The sequence below is a fragment of the Haliotis cracherodii genome, unplaced genomic scaffold (assembly GCF_022045235.1).
Source record: "Haliotis cracherodii isolate W230 unplaced genomic scaffold, xgHalCrac1.p SCAF_4, whole genome shotgun sequence".
In the NCBI taxonomy this organism is placed as follows: Eukaryota; Metazoa; Mollusca; class Gastropoda; order Lepetellida; family Haliotidae; genus Haliotis; species Haliotis cracherodii.
In genome coordinates, this window is record NW_027266297.1 from 17670838 (window position 1) to 17686055 (window position 15218).

Genomic DNA, 15218 nt, shown 5'->3' on the forward strand with positions numbered 1-15218 from the left:
TCCTCCCTATAAAAGGACGTAATCACAAGACTGTAGTGTATTGCTAACGCAGTACATATACTAAAATTGGAACGATACAGAGAAGATTAGCATGGCCCCTGCGCAAGGATGACACGCAAATTCGTGAAGCGTTCCATATTTTTAATCTTTACATTCCACCCATTATTGACACAACAAGCTGCATCCATCATTCAGGTGGCAATATGAGGCCAAGTTGATGTTAGCACTTTAATTCAGAGTTATATGAACGTTTATAAGTCAAATGAACAGACTGCATTATCCAACTTCTATTTTCTCTCTTTCTTTCACCTGACGAGCTTTGTACATGCCCACGGTGGCATGGCGTGGAAAGGCACCCAGGGATAAACCGTCTGTATAGCATTTGTTTAAAAACTTACATCATTGTTTAGGATTTGTATGAAATCTCAGATTATCGCAGCCTCCACTTAATTAGGTTTGAATGGATGATTATTGCCGCCGAGCACTGCTGTCGCGCATGTCACCTTGCTCTTAACAAGAACGTATATCCTACGACAGCTTAAGCCCTCACTTCACTCATCATTGCCGCCTGTGTTAAATGAATTTAACATATTTCAATTGAGACTCAAGGTGTCTGCCCAAACTTTACTTATCCCCAGATGGTTACTAGGGTCGCACTTGAATGGGTGACTACTGCCAGTCAGTGTCAGGGCTTATGGCTAATTAAGCCGGCTTTCTTTTTGTTGAAGTATGCAAATTAGTTCCGACTAGGCATTGGTAGGTCCTTGAAACAACAAGCTTCTTATGAACATGTTATAACATTAGCTTTGCGCAGTGGCGGTACCATAGCCAATGAGGTCCATTCGAGGCGTGGTTATTGTTAGTTGAAAACTACTCCCAATACCCCGCGCTGACGCCCTTCACTGGGCGGCATGCGCAATTTTTGTTAGCTCCTACGGGGACCTCATAACTAATATAAAAATAGAACTTCAATTGAGGAAAACAGTGGGTTTTTTTTACTTATTCACTTCACACACACAACCCGAACATTATGATCTTGTCATTCTTGTTTCCTCTTGTTACGACTGGCTGTGTATTGAACAAAAACAAAAACTATTCCTCCATGTTATTGATACACAGCTATGCACATGCGAACGATTGGAAAGTATGACAGTTAGAGTTAATTGCCCTTGGACGGTTTTACGCTAGGTAGCGCGTATATGTCGTCCGGTAAACGTTCTACATATCATATGCTTTTGCTGCAGACGGATGGTATGTAATTCCGCGCATTCTGCGCCACCGTCGATTATTAATGATACCAAACACGTCTAAAACGACTTTATAATATACCTAAAGCTTTTGAGAGTGTTACCACAATAGAACCAGAAACCACTAAAATGTACGCATAGAACCGAAATTAGTTGGATCGTTGTGCATGCATTAAGTTGCTACACTGAACGGTAACATGCATATATAGTTCATGTGTTTGGAAAGCCAGCCAAATCTCCTCCCTATAAAAGGACGTAATCACAAGACTGTAGTGTATTGCTAACGCAGTACATATACTAAAATTGGAACGATACAGAGAAGATTAGCATGGCCCCTGCGCAAGGATGACACGCAAATTCGTGAAGCGTTCCATATTTTTAATCTTTACATTCCACCCATTATTGACACAACAAGCTGCATCCATCATTCAGGTGGCAATATGAGGCCAAGTTGATGTTAGCACTTTAATTCAGAGTTATATGAACGTTTATAAGTCAAATGAACAGACTGCATTATCCAACTTCTATTTTCTCTCTTTCTTTCACCTGACGAGCTTTGTACATGCCCACGGTGGCATGGCGTGGAAAGGCACCCAGGGATAAACCGTCTGTATAGCATTTGTTTAAAAACTTACATCATTGTTTAGGATTTGTATGAAATCTCAGATTATCGCAGCCTCCACTTAATTAGGTTTGAATGGATGATTATTGCCGCCGAGCACTGCTGTCGCGCATGTCACCTTGCTCTTAACAAGAACGTATATCCTACGACGGCTTAAGCCCTCACTTCACTCATCATTGCCGCCTGTGTTAAATGAATTTAACATATTTCAATTGAGACTCAAGGTGTCTGCCCAAACTTTACTTATCCCCAGATGGTTACTAGGGTCGCACTTGAATGGGTGACTACTGCCAGTCAGTGTCAGGGCTTGTGGCTAATTAAGCCGGCTTTCTTTTTGTTGAAGTATGCAAATTAGTTCCGACTAGGCATTGGTAGGTCCTTGAAACAACAAGCTTCTTATGAACATGTTATAACATTAGCTTTGCGCAGTGGCGGTACCATAGCCAATGAGGTCCATCCGAGGCGTGGTTATTGCTAGTTGAAAACTAATCCCAATACCCCGCGCTGACGCCCTTCACTGGGCGACATGCGCAATTTTTGTTAGCTCCTACGGGGGCCTCATAACTAATATAAAAATAGAACTTCAATTGAGGAAAACAGTGGGTTTTTTTACTTATTCGCTTCACACACACAACCCGAACATTATGATCTTGTCATTCTTGTTTCCTCTTGTTACGACTGGCTGTGTATTGAACAAAAACAAAAACTATTCCTCCATGTTATTGATACACAGCTATGCACATGCGAACGATTGGAAAGTATGACAGTTAGAGCTTAAGCCCTCACTTCACTCATCATTGCCGCCTGTGTTAAATGAATTTAACGTATTTCAATTGAGACTCAAGGTGTCTGCCCAAACTTTACTTATCCCCAGATGGTTACTAGGGTCGCACTTGAATGGGTGACTACTGCCAGTCAGTGTCAGGGCTTATGGCTAATTAAGCCGGCTTTCTTTTTGTTGAAGTATGCAAATTAGTTCCGACTAGGCATTGGTAGGTCCTTGAAACAACAAGCTTCTTATGAACATGTTATAACATTAGCTTTGCGCAGTGGCGGTACCATAGCCAATGAGGTCCATCCGAGGGGTGGTTATTGTTAGTTGAAAACTAATCCCAATACCCCGCGCTGACGCCCTTCACTGGGCGGCATGCGCAATTTTTGTTAGCTCCTACGGGGGCCTCATAATTAATATAAAAATAGAACTTCAATTGAGGAAAACAGTGGGTTTTTTTACTTATTCGCTTCACACACACAACCCGAACATTATGATCTTGTCATTCTTGTTTCCTCTTGTTACGACTGGCTGTGTATTGAACAAAAACAAAAACTATTCCTCCATGTTATTGATACACAGCTATGCACATGCGAACGATTGGAAAGTATGACAGTTAGAGTTAATTGCCCTTGGACGGTTTTACGCTAGGTAGCGCGTATATGTCGTCTGGTAAACGTTCTACATATCATATGCTTTTGCTGCAGACGGATGGTATGTAATTCCGCGCATTCTGCGCCACCGTCGATTATTAATGATACCAAACACGTCTAAAACGACTTTATAATATACCTAAAGCTTTTGAGAGTGTTACCACAATAGAACCAGAAACCACTAAAATGTACGCATAGAACCGAAATTAGTTGGATCGTTGTGCATGAATTAAGTTGCTACACTGAACGGTAACATGCATATATAGTTCATGTGTTTGGAAAGCCAGCCAAATCTCCTCCCTATAAAAGGACGTAATCACAAGACTGTAGTGTATTGCTAACGCAGTACATATACTAAAATTGGAACGATACAGAGAAGATTAGCATGGCCCCTGCGCAAGGATGACACGCAAATTCGTGAAGCGTTCCATATTTTTAATCTTTACATTCCACCCATTATTGACACAACAAGCTGCATCCATCATTCAGGTGGCAATATGAGGCCAAGTTGATGTTAGCACTTTAATTCAGAGTTATATGAACGTTAATAAGTCAAATGAACAGACTGCATTATCCAACTTCTATTTTCTCTCTTTCTTTCACCTGACGAGCTTTGTACATGCCCACGGTGGCATGGCGTGGAAAGGCACCCAGGGATAAACCGTCTCTATAGCATTTGTTTAAAATCTTACATCATTGTTTAGGATTTCTATGAAATCTCAGATTATCGCAGCCTCCACTTAATTAGGTTTGAATGGATGATTATTGCCGCCGAGCACTGCTGTCGCGCATGTCACCTTGCTCTTAACAAGAACGTATATCCTACGACAGCTTAAGCCCTCACTTCACTCATCATTGCCGCCTGTGTTAAATGAATTTAACGTATTTCAATTGAGACTCAAGGTGTCTGCCCAAACTTTACTTATCCCCAGATGGTTACTAGGGTAGCACTTGAATGGGTGACTACTGCCAGTCAGTGTCAGGGCTTGTGGCTAATTAAGCCGGCTTTCTTTTTGTTGAAGTATGCAAATTAGTTCCGACTAGGCATTGGTAGGTCCTTGAAACAACAAGCTTCTTATGAACATGTTATAACATTAGCTTTGCGCAGTGGCGGTACCATAGCCAATGAGGTCCATCCGAGGCGTGGTTATTGCTAGTTGAAAACTAATCCCAATACCCCGCGCTGACGCCCTTCACTGGGCGGCATGCGCAACATTTGTTAGCTCCTACGGGGGCCTCATAGCTAATATAAAAATAGAACTTCAATTGAGGAAAACAGTGGGTTTTTTTACTTATTCGCTTCACACACACAACCCGAACATTATGATCTTGTCATTCTTGTTTCCTCTTGTTACGACTGGCTGTGTATTGAACAAAAACAAAAACTATTCCTCCATGTTATTGATACACAGCTATGCACATGCGAACGATTGGAAAGTATGACAGTTAGAGTTAATTGCCTTTGGACGGTTTTACGCTAGGTAGCGCGTATATGTCGTCTGGTAAACGTTCTACATATCATATGCTTTTGCTGCAGACGGATGGTATGTAATTCCGCGCATTCTGCGCCACCGTCGATTATTAATGATACCAAACACGTCTAAAACGACTTTATAATATACCTAAAGCTTTTGAGAGTGTTACCACAATAGAACCAGAAACCACTAAAATGTACGCATAGAACCGAAATTAGTTGGATCGTTGTGCATGAATTAAGTTGCTACACTGAACGGTAACATGCATATATAGTTCATGTGTTTGGAAAGCCAGCCAAATCTCCTCCCTATAAAAGGACGTAATCACAAGACTGTAGTGTATTGCTAACGCAGTACATATACTAAAATTGGAACGATACAGAGAAGATTAGCATGGCCCCTGCGCAAGGATGACACGCAAATTAGTGAAGCGTTCCATATTTTTAATCTTTACATTCCACCCATTATTGACACAACAAGCTGCATCCATCATTCAGGTGGCAATATGAGGCCAAGTTGATGTTAGCACTTTAATTCAGAGTTATATGAACAGACTGCATTATCCAACTTCTATTTTCTCTCTTTCTTTCACCTGACGAGCTTTGTACATGCCCACGGTGGCATGGCGTGGAAAGGCACCCAGGGATAAACCGTCTGTATAGCATTTGTTTAAAAACTTACATCATTGTTTAGGATTTGTATGAAATCTCAGATTATCGCAGCCTCCACTTAATTAGGTTTGAATGGATGATTATTGCCGCCGAGCACTGCTGTCGCGCATGTCACCTTGCTCTTAACAAGAACGTATATCCTACGACGGCTTAAGCCCTCACTTCACTCATCATTGCCGCCTGTGTTAAATGAATTTAACATATTTCAATTGAGACTCAAGGTGTCTGCCCAAACTTTACTTATCCCCAGATGGTTACTAGGGTCGCACTTGAATGGGTGACTACTGCCAGTCAGTGTCAGGGCTTGTGGCTAATTAAGCCGGCTTTCTTTTTGTTGAAGTATGCAAATTAGTTCCGACTAGGCATTGGTAGGTCCTTGAAACAACAAGCTTCTTATGAACATGTTATAACATTAGCTTTGCGCAGTGGCGGTACCATAGCCAATGAGGTCCATCCGAGGCGTGGTTATTGCTAGTTGAAAACTAATCCCAATACCCCGCGCTGACGCCCTTCACTGGGCGGCATGCGCAATATTTGTTAGCTCCTACGGGGGCCTCATAACTAATATAAAAATAGAACTTCAATTGAGGAAAACAGTGGGTTTTTTTACTTATTCGCTTCACACACACAACCCGAACATTATGATCTTGTCATTCTTGTTTCCTCTTGTTACGACTGGCTGTGTATTGAACAAAAACAAAAACTATTCCTCCATGTTATTGATACACAGCTATGCACATGCGAACGATTGGAAAGTATGACAGTTAGAGTTAATTGCCTTTGGACGGTTTTACGCTAGGTAGCGCGTATATGTCGTCTGGTAAACGTTCTACATATCATATGCTTTTGCTGCAGACGGATGGTATGTAATTCCGCGCATTCTGCGCCACCGTCGATTATTAATGATACCAAACACGTCTAAAACGACTTTATAATATACCTAAAGCTTTTGAGAGTGTTACCACAATAGAACCAGAAACCACTAAAATGTACGCATAGAACCGAAATTAGTTGGATCGTTGTGCATGAATTAAGTTGCTACACTGAACGGTAACATGCATATATAGTTCATGTGTTTGGAAAGCCAGCCAAATCTCCTCCCTATAAAAGGACGTAATCACAAGACTGTAGTGTATTGCTAACGCAGTACATATACTAAAATTGGAACGATACAGAGAAGATTAGCATGGCCCCTGCGCAAGGATGACACGCAAATTCGTGAAGCGTTTCATATTTTTAATCTTTACATTCCACCCATTATTGACACAACAAGCTGCATCCATCATTCAGGTGGCAATATGAGGCCAAGTTGATGTTAGCACTTTAATTCAGAGTTATATGAACGTTTATAAGTCAAATGAACAGACTGCATTATCCAACTTCTATTTTCTCTCTTTCTTTCACCTGACGAGCTTTGTACATGCCCACGGTGGCATGGCGTGGAAAGGCACCCAGGGATAAACCGTCTCTATAGCATTTGTTTAAAATCTTACATCATTGTTTAGGATTTGTATGAAATCTCAGATTATCGCAGCCTCCACTTAATTAGGTTTGAATGGATGATTATTGCCGCCGAGCACTGCTGTCGCGCATGTCACCTTGCTCTTAACAAGAACGTATATCCTACGACAGCTTAAGCCCTCACTTCACTCATCATTGCCGCCTGTGTTAAATGAATTTAACATATTTCAATTGAGACTCAAGGTGTCTGCCCAAACTTTACTTATCCCCAGATGGTTACTAGGGTCGCACTTGAATGGGTGACTACTGCCAGTCAGTGTCAGGGCTTGTGGCTAATTAAGCCGGCTTTCTTTTTGTTGAAGTATGCAAATTAGTTCCGACTAGGCATTGGTAGGTCCTTGAAACAACAAGCTTCTTATGAACATGTTATAACATTAGCTTTGCGCAGTGGCGGTACCATAGCCAATGAGGTCCATCCGAGGCGTGGTTATTGCTAGTTGAAAACTAATCCCAATACCCCGCGCTGACGCCCTTCACTGGGCGGCATGCGCAATTTTTGTTAGCTCCTACGGGGGCCTCATAACTAATATAAAAATAGAACTTCAATTGAGGAAAACAGTGGGTTTTTTTACTTATTCGCTTCACACACACAACCCGAACATTATGATCTTGTCATTCTTGTTTCCTCTTGTTACGACTGGCTGTGTATTGAACAAAAACAAAAACTATTCCTCCATGTTATTGATACACAGCTATGCACATGCGAACGATTGGAAAGTATGACAGTTAGAGTTAATTGCCTTTGGACGGTTTTACGCTAGGTAGCGCGTATATGTCGTCTGGTAAACGTTCTACATATCATATGCTTTTGCTGCAGACGGATGGTATGTAATTCCGCGCATTCTGCGCCACCGTCGATTATTAATGATACCAAACACGTCTAAAACGACTTTATAATATACCTAAAGCTTTTGAGAGTGTTACCACAATAGAACCAGAAACCACTAAAATGTACGCATAGAACCGAAATTAGTTGGATCGTTGTGCATGAATTAAGTTGCTACACTGAACGGTAACATGCATATATAGTTCATGTGTTTGGAAAGCCAGCCAAATCTCCTCCCTATAAAAGGACGTAATCACAAGACTGTAGTGTATTGCTAACGCAGTACATATACTAAAATTGGAACGATACAGAGAAGATTAGCATGGCCCCTGCGCAAGGATGACACGCAAATTCGTGAAGCGTTCCATATTTTTAATCTTTACATTCCACCCATTATTGACACAACAAGCTGCATCCATCATTCAGGTGGCAATATGAGGCCAAGTTGATGTTAGCACTTTAATTCAGAGTTATATGAACGTTTATAAGTCAAATGAACAGACTGCATTATCCAACTTCTATTTTCTCTCTTTCTTTCACCTGACGAGCTTTGTACATGCCCACGGTGGCATGGCGTGGAAAGGCACCCAGGGATAAACCGTCTCTATAGCATTTGTTTAAAATCTTACATCATTGTTTAGGATTTCTATGAAATCTCAGATTATCGCAGCCTCCACTTAATTAGGTTTGAATGGATGATTATTGCCGCCGAGCACTGCTGTCGCGCATGTCACCTTGCTCTTAACAAGAACGTATATCCTACGACAGCTTAAGCCCTCACTTCACTCATCATTGCCGCCTGTGTTAAATGAATTTAACATATTTCAATTGAGACTCAAGGTGTCTGCCCAAACTTTACTTATCCCCAGATGGTTACTAGGGTCGCACTTGAATGGGTGACTACTGCCAGTCAGTGTCAGGGCTTGTGGCTAATTAAGCCGGCTTTCTTTTTGTTGAAGTATGCAAATTAGTTCCGACTAGGCATTGGTAGGTCCTTGAAACAACAAGCTTCTTATGAACATGTTATAACATTAGCTTTGCGCAGTGGCGGTACCATAGCCAATGAGGTCCATCCGAGGCGTGGTTATTGCTAGTTGAAAACTAAGCCCAATACCCCGCGCTGACGCCCTTCACTGGGCGGCATGCGCAATTTTTAATAGCTCCTACGGGGGCCTCATAACTAATATAAAAATAGAACTTCAATTGAGGAAAACAGTGGGTTTTTTTACTTATTCGCTTCACACACACAACCCGAACATTATGATCTTGTCATTCTTGTTTCCTCTTGTTACGACTGGCTGTGTATTGAACAAAAACAAAAACTATTCCTCCATGTTATTGATACACAGCTATGCACATGCGAACGATTGGAAAGTATGACAGTTAGAGTTAATTGCCTTTGGACGGTTTTACGCTAGGTAGCGCGTATATGTCGTCTGGTAAACGTTCTACATATCATATGCTTTTGCTGCAGACGGATGGTATGTAATTCCGCGCATTCTGCGCCACCGTCGATTATTAATGATACCAAACACGTCTAAAACGACTTTATAATATACCTAAAGCTTTTGAGAGTGTTACCACAATAGAACCAGAAACCACTAAAATGTACGCATAGAACCGAAATTAGTTGGATCGTTGTGCATGAATTAAGTTGCTACACTGAACGGTAACATGCATATATAGTTCATGTGTTTGGAAAGCCAGCCAAATCTCCTCCCTATAAAAGGACGTAATCATAAGACTGTAGTGTATTGCTAACGCAGTACATATACTAAAATTGGAACGATACAGAGAAGATTAGCATGGCCCCTGCGCAAGGATGACACGCAAATTCGTGAAGCGTTCCATATTTTTAATCTTTACATTCCACCCATTATTGACACAACAAGCTGCATCCATCATTCAGGTGGCCATATGAGGCCAAGTTGATGTTAGCACTTTAATTCAGAGTTATATGAACGTTTATAAGTCAAATGAACAGACTGCATTATCCAACTTCTATTTTCTCTCTTTCTTTCACCTGACGAGCTTTGTACATGCCCACGGTGGCATGGCGTGGAAAGGCACCCAGGGATAAACTGTCTCTATAGCATTTGTTTAAAAACTTACATCATTGTTTAGGATTTCTATGAAATCTCAGATTATCGCAGCCTCCACTTCATTATGTTTGAATGGATGATTATTGCCGCCGAGCACTGCTGTCACCTTGCTCTTAACAAGAACGTATATCCTACGACGGCTTAAGCCCTCACTTCACTCATCATTGCCGCCTGTGTTAAATGAATTTAACATATTTCAATTGAGACTCAAGGTGTCTGCCCAAACTTTACTTATCCCCAGATGGTTACTAGGGTCGCACTTGAATGGGTGACTACTGCCAGTCAGTGTCAGGGCTTGTGGCTAATTAAGCCGGCTTTCTTTTTGTTGAAGTATGCAAATTAGTTCCGACTAGGCATTGGTAGGTCCTTGAAACAACAAGCTTCTTATGAACATGTTATAACATTAGCTTTGCGCAGTGGCGGTACCATAGCCAATGAGGTCCATCCGAGGTGAGTGGTTGATACGTAAAGGGTTTTTTAATCTTTTTGTTTTCAGCTCTATGGGCGGGCTAGGCATTGCCTTCTGTTTTCGGACACCCCCCAGTTGCTGGTTCTACCTCCAGTGATGGCTTTGGCCAACGCTGTTCCTGGAGCAAAGATTGACCCACAGTACTATGACCCATATGTGGCAAAGTGTACCGTTGCCCTGGATACCTCGGATTACAGGAACATCGACAGAAGTACCATCCTTTCTTTGGTGAGGCCTCACGTGCACATAAAGTCTGTTGAAGTTCGTGGTATTTGGAAGAAGGAGAAGAGTAACAGGTGGTTTATTACTTTCAAAAGCAGGAGCAGCGCGGATAAAGTGTGCAAGGCTGGTGCCCTAGTGACAAGCCAGGGGATTCGGACTACCACCTCCCCTATGAGAAACAAACAGTGAGGTTGCGATGCCACTGGCTCCCCCTGAACTTGAGGCAAACTTTTTAGCAAAATACTTTTCACAGTTTGGAAATGTCCTTGATGTGGCCTGGGACAGTACTGTTGTTTCAGGGGACCTTACATGTAATAGTGGTCTGGCCATTGTTACTCTTGAGGTGAGTGATGAGGGCAGGAATGCGATTCCATATACTGTTCGGTTTGAAGATGGAGAGACAATGTTAATTACTGCTCCTGGACGCATGTCACTCTGTTTCAAGTGCCGAAGATTAGGTCATGTGAGAGCAGTGTGCCCTAATCCATGGAAGTCCAGAAATCCACCAACTGAGGAGGATGACTTACCTGGATCGTTGTTTTCCACGTGGAATTGTTTTAAATGGTGCCTCCAGGAAGCCAGATGATGAAAAATCCCTGTGTCCGACAAAGTTCTGGATGAAGTTGATGCCATTGAGAAAGGACAGGCTGTGGACTTGATGGATGACCAGAGTGAACAAGATGCTGATATGTCAGAAGGTCAAACAGAGGAAGAACTTGTGAACTCTGAGGATCGCATTGGTCAAGTTTTAGGCAGTGAAGAGTCTGGCGGACATGAGGACACCTCCAGTGTAGTCGAAGGCAATGAAGATGTGCATCATAGGACTGAAACGTATACAGAAGCAGTGAAAAGGGTTTCACCTCAAAGGACTCCTCCTTCTACACATGGCTTGTCAGGTGTGCCATCTGGTGTCGTAGCAGCAGCTCTGGTTACTCTGTAGCCAAGGGGTGTGGTTAGGCTGGGAACATCCGCTTCTGAGACCAAGATGAAAAAGCAGAGAACCGCTCCACAGGATGATATTCTTTGAACATGCTTTCACTAGACACGGACACGAAATCGCCTATGGACAATGAAATGGAATATGGACTTAAACATAGACATACTGGACTCTTCCCTATGGAAGTGATATCTGTGTGCTTTGACGTTCTCTTGAGTGATTTAAAACTCACTGGATTACTTGTGTATTTTTCACTTTTTTCACTGTTGATATATTCGTTAAGGATTATCTCTTTCACGTGAGTATGCTTGTTTAGTTTTGGTGATGATTGAAGTTTATGATGGCACCATCTAACGATAACGCGCAGAGAAAGAATGCCAGAATGGTTTCCCTTTGTACATTAAATTGTTCTGGTTTAAGGGGAGGGATTAGGAGGAGAATGTTGAAGCATGAATGGAAGGCTATGAATGCAGATGTTTTGTTTTTGCAAGAGAGGTCAAAGAGTGTTGAAAGAGAGTTGGAGTGCAAGGCGTTTTTGAGTTTCGGTACAGGGGCTTCTTGTGGGGTGGGTATGTTGCTATCTAATAAACTGAGCTTCAAAGTTATTAAGTTTCAGTATGATTTTGATGGTCGTTTATTAGTACTAGATGTTGATTTGTGTGATAAATCGTTCCGATTTATTAATGTTTATTGTCCAAACAATGCCACTGATAGGAGACAGTTTCTTAATACCATAGATGTTCATCTAGTTACACGGCGTTTTATAATACTTGGGGGTGATTTTATATTTTGTAATGGATATTTCATTAGACAAAGTTGGTGGTAATCCCCTTGCAGGAAATGATGGATCTAAAACTCTTCTGAATATTCAGAATAATTATCTTTGAAGGATCCATTTCACTTTCAGTATCCTAGGAATATTGTGACTACATGGCGTCAGGGTAATATTTCATGTAGACTTGATAGACTTTACGTATCTTCTTTTGTTTTGGATAATGTCAATAATTGTAGATTAATACCATGTTCCTTTTCGGACCATGACTATTTTGCTTTTGATTTTATGATGTTAGATTCGATCTCAGTTGGTCAAGGGTAAAATTCTTGGTCTTGGTCTAAATTCTTTATGCAAACTGAGTTTAAACATTCAGGTGATAAAGTTATCCATAAACTAATTGACGATCAAAATGTTTACACTTCACAGAATGACATTTCTAATCATTGTAGAAACTTCTATGCTAATTTGTTCACTGAAGAGGACTTTGATGATTTCTACTGTGATGAATTTATAGATAATTTGCCATCTTTAGGGAATGTGTCTGACATGTGTGAAGGTATGATTACAAAAGAGGAAGTTTTTTCAGCCTTAAAAAGTATGGACTCTAATAAGTCTCCAGGTTTGGACAGTTTGTCTAAAGAATTCTATATAGCATTTTGGGATCTGTTTGGTGACATTTTAACAAATATATACAATTCCTCTTTTCACTTGGGTCATATGAGTGCCAGTGACATGGCTGTATATCCCTTTTATGTAAGGATAGTAAACACCCATACTTATTAAAAAAATTGAGACCTATTAGTTTGCTATGTGTTGATTATAAGGTGCTTTCTCGAGTTCTGGAGAATAGATTGTCTTTGGTTATTTCTAACATTGTGCACCTGGATCAGACATGTGCTGTGAAGGGTAGATCTATTCATTTGCATTTAGTACGTAATATCATTGATTATGTTGAACAAAAAGAGTTGTCAGTATCCTTTATTTGTCTAGATCAGGAAAAGGCTTTTGACCGAGTTAATCATAACTTTATGTTTAAGGCTTTACATAAATATGGGTTTGGTCCTCAATTTATCTGCTGGGTTAAACTTTTGTACACTGATATTAAAAGTTCAGTGTAAGTTAATGGTCACCTTTCTCCTTCTTTTCCTGTTACCAGGAGTGTACATCAAGGATGTAGTTTATCTCCTTTGCTATATGTTTTGGTATTCGAACCCTTTGCCATAAAAGTACGAAATGACAGTTTAATTTCAGGTATAAAACTCCCACGTTCCCGTGTAGAAGCTAAGTTTTGGTCAGAGCGTGAAACGTTTGCTTCAGTTGAGTGCATGGTATGGAAAAGCATCTCGTGCAAAACTAAATGTTAATAAAACGAAGTGAATCACATTTGGAAAGTGGAAGTTTTCAGCGGATCACCTGTTTGGGATATCTTGGCCATAATCTTGCAAAATATTGGGAGTTAAATTTGGCAGGAACATTACCTGTGATGACATTTAGAATGATATTTTAGTAAAAGTTCATGGAGTACCATTATTGGTTTCAAAGATAGACAGTTGTCAGTATATGGAAAGTCCACTATTATCCAAAGTATGGCTATGTCCAAGTTTTTTTATACAGCAGGAGTTACACAGATGCCAAGTCATTATTGTAAGTTGATTCAAAGGATGGCTTTCAGTTTCTTTTGGGATTCACATAAGTTAGAGCCACTTAACCGTCACATATTATATAATACCCTTTCAAATGGCGGTGTAAATTTTGTACATCTTATTTCACGTCTTCATGCTCTGAACTTATTTCATTTGCATACGTTCATCAATAATTATTCTTCCAAGTGGGCTAAATTTGCTCTATACTGGGTTGGAATGGCTCTAAGAAAGGTCAGTCCTAGTTTTGCCTCGAACTTAGTTCCCCATTCTCCAGTCATTCCCAGCTATTATGAAAATTATGTTTGATATCCTATAGGTATTTTATGACGTTTTAGCCACATTTTGATTGGAATACTCCTATGCATACAAAAGACTTTTATTACTTAATAATTAATGATGTTGTGATGGAATCCAAAGTCATTACCTTATTTCCTAACATTGACTTTTCAGTTAGCTTTCAGTCATTGTCTAATCCTTTCCTGGATCCTCTGTGCAAGAGTTTTGCATGGCGTATTATGCATTGTATTGTTTCAATTTACTACACATGGTATTGTCGTAGATTTACATTTAATAGAAAATGTACTTTTTGTTCTGAAACAGACACTTTAAGGCACCTGTTTTTTCAATGTGAAGTAGTTAAAGACATGTGGGATATTGTACATAATTGGATATTTGATATATCATGTGGTTGATTTAGATTTTGATATGATAAGGTTTCACAATCTTCCTCGCATTAACTGCAAATATATGCAGTCAGTTATTTTGTATCTTGTGTGTCTTGCTAAATATCACATTTGGCAGGTTAGATCCAATGTTAGATTTTGGCATAAGTCAACATCATCAACATCAAGGATTTGTTGAAAAACTGCGTTTAAGAATTTTATTTGATAAGGTACGATTTCCAAATGATGTGTTTAGGAAATACTGGGTTGATGTAGGTGTCCTTTTTAAACTGTCCCCCAGCAATCAGATACAATTTAATTTTGATAGTTAAGTCTAGTTTTATATAAGTGTCAAAAGTTAAAATATTGTTTGACATGTGTAACATTTTGTAAATTGTAAATCTGTTCAATTGTATATATAAGATTTTATCATATATTTGTACAGTTTTCATGTCAATATGTATACATGTGTGTGTCTATGTGTATTTATGTAGTCTTCTTTGAAGACAAAACTTTATACGAAATAAAAAAATATATAAAAAAAGAGGTCCTTCCGAGGTGTATGGTTTCTACGTGAAGCGCTTTTGAGTCTTTTTTTTATTCAGGTCTACGGACGGGCTG

General features: G+C 40.2%; 14 non-coding genes across 14 annotated transcripts; all 14 read left to right on the forward strand.

The window, feature by feature from the left end:
• Positions 1–37: 37 nt before the first annotated feature.
• LOC139480628 (U6 spliceosomal RNA) lies at positions 38–143 on the forward strand. Its single transcript, XR_011654461.1, has one exon. It is a non-coding gene; the product is annotated as a U6 spliceosomal RNA (small nuclear RNA).
• Positions 144–802: 659 nt separating this feature from the next.
• LOC139480685 (U4 spliceosomal RNA) lies at positions 803–941 on the forward strand. The gene has a single exon (XR_011654511.1). It is a non-coding gene; the product is annotated as a U4 spliceosomal RNA (small nuclear RNA).
• Positions 942–1521: 580 nt separating this feature from the next.
• Positions 1522–1627, forward strand: LOC139480629 (U6 spliceosomal RNA). Its single transcript, XR_011654462.1, has one exon. It is a non-coding gene; the product is annotated as a U6 spliceosomal RNA (small nuclear RNA).
• Positions 1628–2286: 659 nt separating this feature from the next.
• LOC139480672 (U4 spliceosomal RNA) lies at positions 2287–2425 on the forward strand. Its single transcript, XR_011654499.1, has one exon. It is a non-coding gene; the product is annotated as a U4 spliceosomal RNA (small nuclear RNA).
• Positions 2426–2907: 482 nt separating this feature from the next.
• On the forward strand, positions 2908–3046 carry LOC139480683 (U4 spliceosomal RNA). The gene has a single exon (XR_011654509.1). It is a non-coding gene; the product is annotated as a U4 spliceosomal RNA (small nuclear RNA).
• Positions 3047–3625: 579 nt separating this feature from the next.
• On the forward strand, positions 3626–3731 carry LOC139480630 (U6 spliceosomal RNA). Its single transcript, XR_011654463.1, has one exon. It is a non-coding gene; the product is annotated as a U6 spliceosomal RNA (small nuclear RNA).
• A 659-nt stretch (positions 3732–4390) lies between these two features.
• LOC139480679 (U4 spliceosomal RNA) lies at positions 4391–4529 on the forward strand. Its single transcript, XR_011654506.1, has one exon. It is a non-coding gene; the product is annotated as a U4 spliceosomal RNA (small nuclear RNA).
• A 579-nt stretch (positions 4530–5108) lies between these two features.
• LOC139480689 (U6 spliceosomal RNA) lies at positions 5109–5214 on the forward strand. The gene has a single exon (XR_011654515.1). It is a non-coding gene; the product is annotated as a U6 spliceosomal RNA (small nuclear RNA).
• A 640-nt stretch (positions 5215–5854) lies between these two features.
• Positions 5855–5993, forward strand: LOC139480677 (U4 spliceosomal RNA). The gene has a single exon (XR_011654504.1). It is a non-coding gene; the product is annotated as a U4 spliceosomal RNA (small nuclear RNA).
• A 579-nt stretch (positions 5994–6572) lies between these two features.
• LOC139480635 (U6 spliceosomal RNA) lies at positions 6573–6678 on the forward strand. The gene has a single exon (XR_011654468.1). It is a non-coding gene; the product is annotated as a U6 spliceosomal RNA (small nuclear RNA).
• Positions 6679–7337: 659 nt separating this feature from the next.
• On the forward strand, positions 7338–7476 carry LOC139480670 (U4 spliceosomal RNA). Its single transcript, XR_011654498.1, has one exon. It is a non-coding gene; the product is annotated as a U4 spliceosomal RNA (small nuclear RNA).
• Positions 7477–8055: 579 nt separating this feature from the next.
• On the forward strand, positions 8056–8161 carry LOC139480631 (U6 spliceosomal RNA). The gene has a single exon (XR_011654464.1). It is a non-coding gene; the product is annotated as a U6 spliceosomal RNA (small nuclear RNA).
• Positions 8162–8820: 659 nt separating this feature from the next.
• LOC139480678 (U4 spliceosomal RNA) lies at positions 8821–8959 on the forward strand. The gene has a single exon (XR_011654505.1). It is a non-coding gene; the product is annotated as a U4 spliceosomal RNA (small nuclear RNA).
• Positions 8960–9538: 579 nt separating this feature from the next.
• LOC139480632 (U6 spliceosomal RNA) lies at positions 9539–9644 on the forward strand. Its single transcript, XR_011654465.1, has one exon. It is a non-coding gene; the product is annotated as a U6 spliceosomal RNA (small nuclear RNA).
• Positions 9645–15218: the final 5574 nt, after the last annotated feature.